Source organism: Pseudochaenichthys georgianus, chromosome 8 (assembly GCF_902827115.2).
Source record: "Pseudochaenichthys georgianus chromosome 8, fPseGeo1.2, whole genome shotgun sequence".
NCBI classification, from domain to species: Eukaryota; Metazoa; Chordata; class Actinopteri; order Perciformes; family Channichthyidae; genus Pseudochaenichthys; species Pseudochaenichthys georgianus.
Genome location: NC_047510.2, coordinates 14,434,472 through 14,447,872, shown reverse-complemented (window position 1 = coordinate 14,447,872; position 13,401 = coordinate 14,434,472). Strand labels below are relative to the sequence as shown.

Sequence of the window (13,401 nt, the reverse complement as noted above, 5' to 3'; positions counted from 1 at the left end):
CACAGCAATATCCTCCTACATTTGCATAATCCTGTAGATAAGGGGAGTGGCTGTTAATATACCCAAGAAAATCATTAAAGTTTTCTTCACTGAATAGTGTGGCTATAAAAGTGTGTTATAATCACACAATGAATGTGCTGAATTTTGTTCCACCCACAGCTGGTTGATGGAGCTGAGCATTTCAGAGTGTGAAGGCTGCCAAATTTGTAGCAATTGTGACATTAACTGCTTTTTTTAGTTGTCACCCTCTTGTGCTAAATGTATGACTCGTTTTTCTCCCCATCACCCCATCTGTCTCTAGCAAGGAATTGTAGAGAAACAGAAACGCATTGTTGGTTCCCTTGTAGGTTCCCAAACTGTGCTTTTAATCTGTGAGCTTGCAATGCTGAGCCCTTTGTATTATAATCTACAAAACAATCAAGTGCACTACAGATAGACAGGCACGAGGCAGAGAAAAGGAATGACCCCCTCAGAAGTGCTGAAATAGCACTGCATGCTGAATAACTGTTAAACCAAAAAAAAGGTTGGAGAATGGAAAGAAATAATGCAGCGTCCAATGGTTTGTACAATCTTTGTTGTTCTACCCTCGGAGAAAGATTTCTGCGTGATGATAGTCTGTCTTCATAAAGCAACATACGCCTCTTTTCTGCTTTTTCATTGTGTACCAATCAACGACTATGTGTAAGTCTGTTTCTATGTCTATATCGCTGCGAGCCACCACCTCTTCCTCCCTCACTTCCCTCCTCTCTTCCTCACTCCGTCCTGGTTTCTGTCTCCGGTTGGTGAGTCAGGGAGCTGCGAGGGGTCCAAGATATTTGCATCGGTACCTCGCCTCATTTCCTTTCCTAATGGGAGCATGGCAGCAGACAGAAGTAGGGGGGCTGCGGGACAGGGGAGGAAAAGGTGGGTGGGTGGAGGGGTTGATAGCGCAAGAGATAGAGAGATACAGAAAGAGAGAGGCTATAAAACAAAAGAGTAAATGATGAAATGTCTTCAAGTAGGGTGGTGGGCCCGGGAGAACATTAGCATTAAAATAGCAAACAACCAAAAGTGCAAATGATGCGCTTTTCCACGAGTGACTCATTTGTAGCTTAAGTGTGTTGATTAAAACCCGGGGTAACACTGTGATTCATTGTTGCTCGCATTATCAGACTAGATCAATCCAGACAACCCCCCCCCCCCCCCTTCTTTGAGATGCTAGAGCTCACTGATTCATCCACTCTGCAACGTTTGGTACTTCTGCATGAGCACTTGTGTGTGTGTGGCTGCGTTTTTGCGCCTTTTTGTGATGGGCAATCAAGCACCGCTCACTCCACTAGAGGAGGGGAGGCCCACACATCATCCCCATGACAACACTGCGCCTGCTTGCCAATAAGAGTACCTCTACCTATCTAAGTCATTAGGCAGGCAGCCACCAATGCATTACCCATTATCAGATGGTGCATAACAAGCAGCTAGACCCTCACACAAAAATATCCACCAAAGCATACACGCACATTCTAAGACAATACAGAATCAAGACAGCTTAAAGACCTATTTGGCAGCTAATGGGGGAAAACAAGACGCGATAGGTCCCATCACTGCCTCTCAACACTGCGGGACTCCATCACCCAGCTGCAGGAGTTGATTTGGACCTGGGAGCATCCCTGTTTGCCATCCATCTGTTACTGCAGCGCTGGGAATGCATTCAGGGTCTGTGTGCTCCTGTTTGCGGCAGAGGACGATTGCATGCCCGGCCCCTGGGCTGACACCACTCCGTGCAGAACCTAATGCTAGCATTACTCTCCAGGGGAAATGGGGTTTGTGTCCCAGCTGAGCAGGCTACAGGCTGGGTTGGGGGCTGTGCCAACTGGAAGTTTTCACTGAGGGTAAAGCCAGGGGCGACAGAAAGAGGAAGGAAGGGAGGAACTGTACACACTGGGAAACAAACATCCGTCACAAGCTTCTGCTTTGTCACCGCTTTACGACAATTAAGATCACCTTTTTTTCTAATGCCAAGCACTGCAGCAGCCTGGGACTGGAAACTGTAGTGACATGCATCGCACCGCATTTACCCCACAGAGCCCGGCTTTTCAAGCAATCTAATATAGCTTTTCACCCAAACTTCCAGTGTAGGTGTTTGGTCAGCCAACACATCATACAAGTGTTCTTTTCAAACATAACACTGTCTTTAAAACCTTTGGTTTTTGGTAAATGCAAATACATTTTAAACTGTTACTCGCTGTTTGTAATATTGGCTTTCCGTTGTCTCTTATCCCTAGCTCAGATAATATTTATTTTCCCTTTGCTTAAAGGTGGGGTAGTTAAGTTTCAGAAACCGGCTTGAGATACACGTTTTGTTATATTCCATGGAATGCTCTTAACATCCCGATAGCAATGAATATCTTAAGTGCTTTGACAAAAAATCCATCAAAAAATGTCATCTGTGGAAGCTGTAATACTGTAAAAAGCACAACCAATCCGTTTAACCGGCCCGGCTAAACGGATTGGTTGTACTTTTTACAGTATTACGATTGGATTGCCGCCATGTCTGTCTGCCTTCCATCTCGTGCCCTCATTGGACGTGCATTGCAGCAGTACTTCAATGACTCGCCAGCAACAGGCGGCCACTTTCACCAGTCTGCTGACGTCATGTGCGCGTTCATGTGTGTTGGAGGAGGTGCTCTGTAAGGAAGTCTGAATGAAGGGGCGGATTCTTTTCGGCTGTGTACTTTCAAATTTGAGTGCACTCGAGCCGGTTTCTGAAATGTACCTACCCCACCTTTAATGAAGCTCCTCCAGAACCCGAGAAGAAACAAACCTTTTTAAGGGGTGAATAGTAATACACATGGCTAATGAAACAGATCTTAGCTTTAACCACAAAAAATAAAAGTGTTAATGGTTTCCTCTGAGTCATCAGGTGATAACCAAAAACACTGTTCATGTTTGAGATTGCACTCCAACTCCCTTAAAAGCTGATAATGGCGATTGTTAAACGACCATCTTTTCTGCCCTTCTTTAATTGGGATTGACATTTAAATGAAGTACTTAATGTGTGCCAAGGACAGAGTATGCCGTGTTAACAATTACAATGCTGCTTAATGGGGCCTGCCAGGGCTATTTTGAGTGCATGTTGTGGGAGAAAGAATAGGGCATCTCTATTAGTCAGAAACCAGAGCATTTCCCTGAAGTGGGCCAAGGTCAAATTCATTCCTTAGTTTCTAGGCCAGTTGCTCATCATCCAGGCACTTCAAACGCTGACTACAGTCATTAACATAAACAGCGACCTGGGAGAAGGCTTTTAGTATACAAAAAGTGGCCATCGAGGATGTTCTGTCATTTATGCAACATCTCTCTGGCATGTAAAAAAGCAAGGGCTAGCATGCTTCAACGGGGGCTGAGAAGTACCTTCAGGGCCCATTACTCATCTCTTTGAAAGACAGGCTTCCTCTCACTTCTCACTTCTCGCTCACTCTCTCTTTGATAAAGTCTCTGTAGGTCCACGCTGTAAGGAAGATCTGGGCTCACAGGTACAGAGGGAAATGGTTCAACTTGGCTTGAGCTTGTGGGCTTCAGCGATCACAAAGCAGACTATAAAAACAGTCAAGAAAGCAGGACGTACTGTATAGCAGCCGCCAAAATCAGACGCAACTCTGGGGCAAGTTATCTCAAAGGCGTATGTGTGGACAGGAGGGAAATGGGATGGTGTAGAGAGAGGGCTGTGCCAGAGGGAGGTGGAAGTTCAATACAGAAACACAGAGCTCCAATGTGTGTCCTTTCCACCATTAGTGTCCTCCTGCCTTCACCCTTCTGAAGGCTCCAGTGTGCCTCTGTGTCCCGGGCCAGAGGGGGAACAGGGCTCCTCTCTGTGTTTCCCCTACCTTGTGAGGGGTCAGCCGCCCTGCAGGCAGGTTTCACTGTGTGCTTTTGGGGTTAGACGTTAGCCCCAACCAGAGGAGGCCCGTGTGTTCATGTGCCACAGAAAAGTTTACAGTGAAGGAGGAGTGCCTTGATCGAGGCTGTGAAGTGGGAAAAGGCAATGACTGAGCACAGTGTTAGGAATATTAAATGAATTCTTTACACTTGATACGTTTCCATCCTGCTGTCAAGAGGATTTCAAGCCAGTGTATGAAAAGCTGTGAAAACAGAGTCTTCCTGTTACTCAAAATGACTACTTTGATATCATTCATGAACAAGGAACATGTTAAAGCATCTGAGTTCATACTGTCCTTATGTGGTACTGATATTTATTAAGAACATTTAAGATTTACATTTTTATTCTATTCTATTGGCTGAGAGCTAGCTTCAGGAAATCAATAGAAACACCAGGAACAAACAGACATCCTTGCTGTTTCTCGCTGTTATGCTAAGCTAAACTTCCTGGCTGCTAGCTGCTAGCAAGAGTATTTCCTTGGGGAATTAAGACACGATAAGCTCCCTTTAGGTTATTTGGTATTCTGTGTGCCAGTCTGTCAACTGGAACAAAAATCACAATTATTTTAGCAAGGATAATGGTAATAATGTTTTCTTATAAAGGTCCCATGCCATGAAAAAGTACATAAATACTTGGGAAATAATCTATAATGTATTTCACAGATGTAACAAGAAGCATAATGAGAAATACTTGAAAGAAAAGATGGGTTGAGTGAAACATCTTCAATAAAAGCACTACAAAAAAGGATGATCAACTTAAGGTGTCCAAATCTATTCAATCAGATGTGAAAAACACATCCCTTTAAATAAAGATTTGAATCGTGAGGCAGGGATGTATTAGTGCAAAGGAAATGCTCATTGAAAACACAATACTGTTGTTTACAGTGAGCCTTTTAAAGTCAGCATCTGTACTGTCCTCTGTCCTCTCCCACTGTTCAAGGTTCTTCCAAAAACCGAGTTTATCCTGCCCTCCCTTTATCTTTTGCTGTGCCCCCACTCCAACAGCAGTGTCGCTACAATTGTAAACCCAACCTCAGCAGCACCTGTTTTGTCTGCAAAAATGTTCCCAGGAGCAGAGCGCTGAAAGATGCCCCTTCTTCTCTTTACTGAGAGGAACAAAAATATATGGTTCAATTATAGGGGCTGTCAGGCAGGCGGAGTTTGTGATGGACTGAACCGAGACAGACAGAGACAGGGTAGGACAGGGTAGGACAAAATTCAAAAATCAACACAATTCTAATTTGACTGTGAAAAGTCGATGAATCACTGGTCGATGAAGTCTTATTTAACTTTAAGGACATGCCGGATGTACTGTAGAAGCAGTGACTCACCAAACAGGTAAGAAATGGAGAGAGACACAGCGAATCAATGCTTTAGTGGATCAGTGAGTAGATGTGAGTTTAGAGCTGATGTCTCGGCTGCTGCAGGGCTGAGAGGGATTTTAAACTGGAGGAAGTGGAATGTGGGATCTTCTCAAGAGAAGAGAGCTGTCCTTGCTTTCCTCTCCCACTCTCAGCCCACCACTCTGACACACATGATAAGAGGCCCCAAGCAGAGTGCAAAGGGGCATACTGTAGCGAACATTCGTGCAGCCTAGAAACGAAAAACCCCACAGCTGGAGGAAAAAAAGAGGATGAAGGAAGAAGATATTTAAACATGCATAGATGACAAACTAAATAATACTAAGACTGTTCAAAGGATAAACAAGGTCAGTTTCCTAGAGCTGCTTAGCCCACATATGGTTTAAGAGTGATAATCTGACTGAATCAAAAGGCCAGGCCGCGCCTGTTCACTAAGCCCTAGTTCATTGTGAGGAGGAAGAGGAGGCAGACCTGAATGAAGCTGAATGATATCAGAAATTCTGAGTCAGCGGCTACGTCAATAGTAGCACCACAGGTCCATCTTCAGCATCACCACCAACGCTCAGGCTATCTGGGGCGACCTGAACCACACCTATCGATACTCAGCCTCCTGCGCTCACAGCCAGCACGGTTCAATAAGAGACAAAGTAAAATGAGAGTGTGTGTCTGAGACCCATCCCCCCCCCCCCCCCCCCTCCCCCAGACGTTGGAGGTTACTGTGATCAGCATGGATTACATGTCTTTCCAGTCTCCGATCGATGAGAGATGGAGTCGGGGGGGATGGTGGCTTGGTGGGGGGGAGGAAGCTTTAGTGCCACCTCCTGCGGGCTGTAATGACTGTGATTGCTGATAGTGGAGCAGCGGGGGGGCAGAAGAGGAGCCGTAAACTGTGCAGGAGATCAAAACAGCAATGCTCCGAAAGGACGGTAGAATGGATGTCAACGTAAAAGCACAAAAACAAATGCAGTTCATAAATGAAGTTGTCATCCTCAAGTTTGAAAAGATCATTTCTAAATTGATTGCCTGGGAAATTAATGATGGAACAGGTTTGTGTGAGCATCATCCTCCGCTGAGCACGCTGTGTTTTACCAAGAGGACTCAGGTCAAGTGCAAGCGTGTGACTGTTGAATCCCCCAACAGCTTTACTGACAGAGCCATGAAGCATCTCTGTAAAACAACAAGCTCTGGGAGCTGTTAACATTTTGAACTTCTACAATATTTCGTTGGAGCAAAAATGTTAACTGCGATAGGATGATGAATATCACAGGTACCGACAGTTACAAATTCTCTTTTAGCCCCCGTTAGCTGAATGTAAAATAGATGACACATAGCTGATCCGAGTATCTGCGGGGCGCCTGTCTTCGCTGATGGCTGCTAGTGTTATCATGTGCTACTATTTCATATCTGGGTGACAGCCAAATGTCTGCAGCCGGCAGATGACATTTCTTTATGATTTTCAGATCTTAATATTTACTCCGAAACCATGTTCCCGACTCAAACGTTAATGCTACAGTAAGCCACAGTGTTTATTTTTCTTCAAAGCTTTATCTTCATACTTCCAGTGATATTAAAGTCCTATTTCAGAATGATACAAGAAAGCAGGAGTTTATATATACATTATTGTGACACAAATCCTTGGAAGTAATGACCTCAAAGATAGCTTTTATCAAGACAGACTAGTGGAGAAAGCTACGAAGCTTACGTAGCTCTTCAACATACAACATGTTGACACAAAAGCTAAAGTTAAGTAAGGACAAATTGTGTTTAAACATAGAATATCATTCAAAAGCTTTTAGAGTGCAGGTTCATTCTGAAATGTGGCCTCAAAATAATCCCTCAGCTGAATATATTTTACTTTAACAAATGCATTTTATTCATTCTGATTTAGAAAACAATCGGGAAAATAGCCTGTGATGATTCTTTTACTGCAGCACTACCTGAAATTTCACATTGTAAAATGTCTTTTAAACTGACTTCCAATATGATCTTATTTAATGAATTGCCTACATTGCTCAAATAAATCTTGGTATGGGAAATCCTGGAAAGACATGAGAACAAGAGCTCAACGCATGGTGGAGACTAAGAAAGCAGTCTTCTCAGGTATAAATAAATAAAAGTAGTAAAACTCTCCCCTCAATATTAATGACTATTGTGCCCTTGAGCAATGCAACTAACCACTGACAGCTCCAGCAACATAACTCCACTGAAAGACTGTGGTTGTGCTGTGCAGATGTGCGTAACTGAATAAATGAGTATGTGAAGCAGGGTGTTTTTGAAAAAAGCCAAGCATACCTACTTAAATAAATGTAAAAGTCAATACCAGACACACAATATCTGCATATTCATGACTGCGATCTATACTGTAACTGCATGTTTCTGATCAAAAGACTGTAGCCGCCACCCTTCCTGCAGTCCAACCCAAACAGACGGCCTATTTATCGCATGTTGTTGTTGTGCGGCTGCTTGAGGAGGGTTACCTGGCCCAGCACACTGAGCCAGTGTTAACCCCAGAGCACCGTCATTCACCAGCAGCTCAGCAGCATAAACGCACCACTGTGTGTGTGCGCATGTGTTTGTGTAAGTGAATGCACCGCACTAACACTAGGGCCACTGTCAGTGTGAGTCATTACACATCTGTGAGTGTGAGGGCGTGTGTATCCAAGGCTCATGGCGGTGATGCAGACTTCTGCCACTTCCGTTTAATGAGGATAATGATTTCATAACAACGAATCAAAATGGGATCAAATGAAGCTCAACACAGACGGTGAATGTACAATTGAAGGGGGGGTGCACTCTGCTTTGGATAAACCCAACTCTTGATCCCCCTTTCTCCTCTGTCTGACTTCTTGCTGCCAGGTGACCTCCTGTTTGGGCACTTAGAGTGGAGGTTGAGGAGGTGCGGGGGTAGGTAGAAAGTGAAACCTAAACCTTTCCTCACCAGGGTTATGCAGTATCACTTCTCCAGCTTGCCACTGCAGAGCCTGAAGAGTCGATCCCCAGGCTGTGCACCTCTGGTTGGGCATGGTAGTCTGCAAGGCAGGGCGCTGGAGAAGAGGGGGGGGGGGCTCGCAACTGCAGGCCTGAGTCAGGCTTCGTGCATCTGTCATAATCAGTGACCCCCGCCCTCTCTCTGCCACCTCAAGCTTCACACAGAGGACTAACCCAGGACAGAGGATGGACTCCGGGGTTGAAGGGTACTACCAGTGATTATGGCTTTTTATTACAGAGATGTCCCTTTTTTATTTCATGCAAAGCTCTGCACAGCTTGTTACCTGGCCTGTCACTCCTCACCCAACCCCTGGAGTCTGGCAAAGGAATGTATAATCTATGAAGATTGCTTGTTAAAGTCATTTGAGGTACAAAATCTGAATAAATAAAACATTTGGGAATATTTCTGATTTATTCTGAGCACACCCAAAAGACATGTTTAACAAAACAAGTAGAAGCATTGGTATTTCAATGTAACTATAAAAATGAGTGGTAGTTTTAGAATAAAAAGAAATCAGAATCATTGTGATTTCAGAAAGCACAACCCACAAATAGATGTTAAATGCATGATGGTCAGAGTGTTTTTGTTTCATTTTAATACATTTAGTTTGCATAGCGTCGGCTGTGACGGTGCTTCTCTGTCGGCCTGACAGTGATGTCCTCCAGTGCCAAGCTTCCTCAGGTAATTGGAAATAAACTGTGTGCTTTTATTGACAATAGGAAAAGCGACCAGCAAGTGCGTCAGAGTTCTTGAAGCAAACTTTTCATAGAATTCAACTGAAGGTCACCGAGCTGCTACTCACTATTTTCAGCGTTGGATGAAATCAAGGGTAATATTCACACACAGAGTCAGAGGGAGAAAAAGAACAAGAGAGGTCAACAAAAGGTATATAAATAAGACTCAGGCCTTGCGGGCTCCAGCTGTGTGTGAGCGGGCCGGTCACCTTGGCTCAGCAGGCGATGATACCACAGATAACAGCAGTAAGAAGAGGATCAAAAGAAAAGTCCAAGCAAAATAGTGAGAGGTCACTCGAATAGCAGCGAACTATATAGAAGCGATATACTGTATGAGCAAGAGGCCCAGAGCAAAACAATACAACATTAAAAAAGACACACATTGGTGAGAGTTTGAAAAGATACCTTGCACATGTAGATAATGTGCTATAGATTCTTGACCAGCAGTAGCAGTAAGCATGGCTGAAGGCTCAAGATACAGAGACATATTCATTTGTGTGCAGACATGATGTTAAGTCACAGGAAGGCCAGGCAAGCAACCTGACCCTGAGCTGTAGGAGACGAGAAAAAGGCTGGAGGCGCTGAGTTCAAGGAAAATAGTTGTTGTCAAGACACAGAGAGGGAGAGCCGTTGTGCTTCAGCCCACATCGTGTTCATGATGATGGTGTCAGCGCTACGTCTACAAGGACTCTTACAAGGACTCTTACACTCCACCTGTCGGAAACAGTTTACACTACATCAAGATATGTGGGAGGGGGGTGTGGATGCTTCCCTAGTTCCCAAATCATGCCCTCTCACTCTTATTGTTTATATTTGACCTCTATCATTCTGTATCTACTCTTTTCCCTTTACACACGGATGGGGTTAATGTTTACAATTCCCCCTGCATGCGAGGCGCAATCCTACGCCAACACTCTCTGATAACGTCTACAAAAAAGAGAAAACCCTTCCGTTTCTCTAAGTGGTCAGAATGTGGCGGGAAGCCCCAGAGTGTCCCCTTTCACATCTAATATGTATGCTTTCTGTCAAAATGACCCAGCGAGATGAATAAGTGTCTTCAGCAGAGAGCAACGTAAAGAGCATGAAGCCACTTTAACGGATTTTGCCATGGCATGTTTGAGGTGGAAGTCAACACGAGTATCTACCTCAACAACATGTAGTGACTGAGGCTGTTTGTCTCTTGCCAGTTATCAGCACTGCCAACAAGAGACTAATAGAAGCTAAGCAATAACTCCCAAACAAACACATACCTATTTATCGTCTCAGGGTGAAGATACATGAACACCTACAGGTCATACTGTGGTTTCTGCACATTAAGTAAATAAAGTCTTATTTTTCCAAACTGAAACACTGGCTCGAATCGGTCCTGTAACACAGCATCACCAAGTCAAAGTATTAAAGATGCTTAAAAAGTGTTGGTCTCATAAGTTGTGTATGTTTTCCATAAAGAAGGGTCAGTGGAAGAAACCCTTTTTTACTATAAAACAATGCAGCTGGGGAGTATATGCTGATCATGTGTTATATAAATATCATTTAATGGGTTTAGCAGTGCATGTAAACGAATGATCTCAAGTCTAAACAGCTCATAATCCCTTTAATAACTGAAATTGGCCTTAAAATAAAAAAAATGTAAGGTTGAAAAAACATGAAATTTGTAAGGATTAGGAGTAATTATAAAATAAAACAATTTGACCGCCTTCTAGGTGGCTTTGAGGTTGTGTGAGACAGACATTTCTTTGGTGAGGAAGAGCACGATGTTCAAAATCTTGATCATCTTTGTAAACGTCTTCTTTTCCCCTGTGGTGTCAAAACACGTGCGATGTTACCCTTTTTCTACACGGTAAATCCAATTAGTGACTGCAAACATTACAACTGTGCAGCTGGTTTCTATTTATGTTCTTGCTTATGATGAATACAAAGAGAAAATACCTGACAGCTACACTACGAGCTCTGATTTGTTCAGAAGAATCTGCAGTCTGCTAAACCTGAGTGAGGTGGTTAAGCCTTTTCCACGGTTTTGCAACTCAAATTAGGACACTTAGATATCTGCATGCTCTGTAACAGAATGAAGTGTGTACAGTAGTGTGTCAGTATGAGTAACATGAGACACTCAAGCACTTCATGCTCGAGGTAGGAGAACGTCAGAATGCTGTTTTCATCTCAATGACTGCTTTGAGAGGGTTATGGTTTATCAGTAATAATAACCCAAAAGGGGGATGTAGATAAAAAAGGATGTTTTTCCATATTTGCTTTCTTATTCTGTTCAGTAGCTACAACGATGTCGCTGGCATAACAAAAGAAGTAATAGTACGATTTAGATCAAATCTAACAACAGACACAAGATTTAACAGGTACAATTCGCACTTTTTCAAAAGAAAGATTATGTTTTGGGGTTTTTCTTTTAGTAGATTCACGACATATAGACATAAAGGGAATAGAGAGGCGACAAAATCCAGCAATGAGCTGTCATATTTGCAACAAAAAACACAATTTGTGACAAATATTTGCAACAAAAAACACCATTTCCTCTTCCTCTGACTCCTCCAATCTAGGTAAAAACTCTTATATGCCAAACATCCTTTACAAAAGGATAATAAAAAATACAAATGACTGTGAGAAAGTCATTGAACACTTCATCATAACAGCAAGACAGATTGCAGCATTTATCAGACAGGTCTATTCATTGGGAGAAGCCAGTTCTAAAAGGTGCTATCCATAAATAAAGTCTGTACATAACAGCCGCACTTTGTCAATTTCTCTACATCAAGCCTGCGATATTTCACTTGATTTATCAGATCTCTTACTCGTAACAGCTACTGAGCAACAAGATTGCAGCAGAAGAGGTGTTCAGTAGAAAATCCAATATACTCAAGTGACAGTTACACACTCTCCACTGTGAGCCTGACCACTTAAGGAGGACAGGCTAATCCCAACATCTGTATACCAACACACCCTTCTCTCTGTACAGTTGTGATTATAAAATCTACTTTTCTTATCAGAGCAATGCTAGCGCTGATGAAATATACAGGTCAAACCTCAGAATAAGCACAAAGCACTAGAGTGTGTAGAATGAATGCACACATGAAAACACATCCTACATTACATGTCCCAGGATCTTAAATGCAAAGTCACATTTTGGCCACTTTAAGGACAATAAACATTGGCCAGTTATTATGTAGCTTCATTGCCATCAGCAGGAAAGAATACATATGCATAAACATTTCACAAAATTACGACATTTATTATCTCCTGAATATTATTCCCTTTTATAATAGACAGAGGTTACTACAATGTTGTTCATCTTTTAAAGTTTGAAAAAGAAAACTCAATTAAAGAGCAAAGTTAATACTGAGAATCAATAGGCTGCAGTGCAGATCAAAATAAATAACCAGGATATAGACTCATTGAAAATTGTCAGGTAAAATCCCATTAAGTAAGATGATACACTAAGTCGGTATGGGGGCATATTTATTGGGTACAGAGGAGGACTGAGTTCATATGAATGTTGTCATCACTCAGCTGACTATAAATATGACAACCTTTAATAGTTGTTAAAGAAAGTCCTTCCTCATTTTTGGATAGGATGTATTAAGCAGGTACCAAAAAAATAACATATCCGGGAAGCACTGATATATCATCCGCACTAAAAACATGTAGGGACATTTGTTATGAGTATATGAATTGTAATATTTATCCAGTAAACCATGTTATAATATCAAATAAAACGGCTTTTCTGACAGGATGACAAGTGTGGAGAAAGTGGGTTAGAAGTCTGGTGCTCCTGATGCGCAATTACGCATAAGGTTTAAAAACCTACGATCTGTTATCCAAACATAGGTGCCGTTAATCCAAACCGAAACACGACAACAATAAAAAAAACTTTACGACACCACACATGCAATTAACTCCAGCCTTCCAGAACTCCACGATGCACCTTAAACTGTGGCATCAATATCAATTCCAGCGAAATCAGAAACTTTTGCAGAGACAGAGCTCTTCTTCACGTGAGACAATAAAAGCAGACGGGAGATCGCTTACCGGTCCCGTTCTGTTTCCGACTTTCCCGGTGATCGTCCGTGCCCAGCAACAGTGGAAACAGATTGGCACAGACTGGCTGCCAACACAGGAGAAGCAGATATGTCCAGGGCAGCGCTGTATCAAGTCAGACATCGTTACACTAACTGAGGCCGGAAACGCCTTTTAATAATAAATGCGGAGAAGCAGCGATCATACAACAGCAGTACAAAACAATTATAATCAATGAATGAAAAACAATAAAGTCCCCAAAGCAGTATGAGTTTAACTTGTCTGTTTTTAGGTATTATGGCATTGGGCAACACACATTTTATTGACCATATGGTTACTATGAAAAACAAGTTTGAAGATTGTTTTACAACATAGCTCA

The 13,401-nt window shown here is 42.7% G+C and overlaps 1 protein-coding gene across 1 annotated transcript in view; it reads right to left on the bottom strand.

The window, feature by feature from the left end:
• The window catches only part of znf385c (zinc finger protein 385C), a 159,737-nt gene extending 146,647 nt beyond the window's left edge, over window positions 1-13,090 (bottom strand). The window contains exon 1 of the mRNA XM_034088464.2: window positions 13,035-13,090. The gene's annotated coding sequence lies outside the window, so the exon portion shown is untranslated. The remainder of the gene's footprint in view (window positions 1-13,034) is intronic.
• Between the last annotated feature and the right edge of the window lie 311 nt (window positions 13,091-13,401).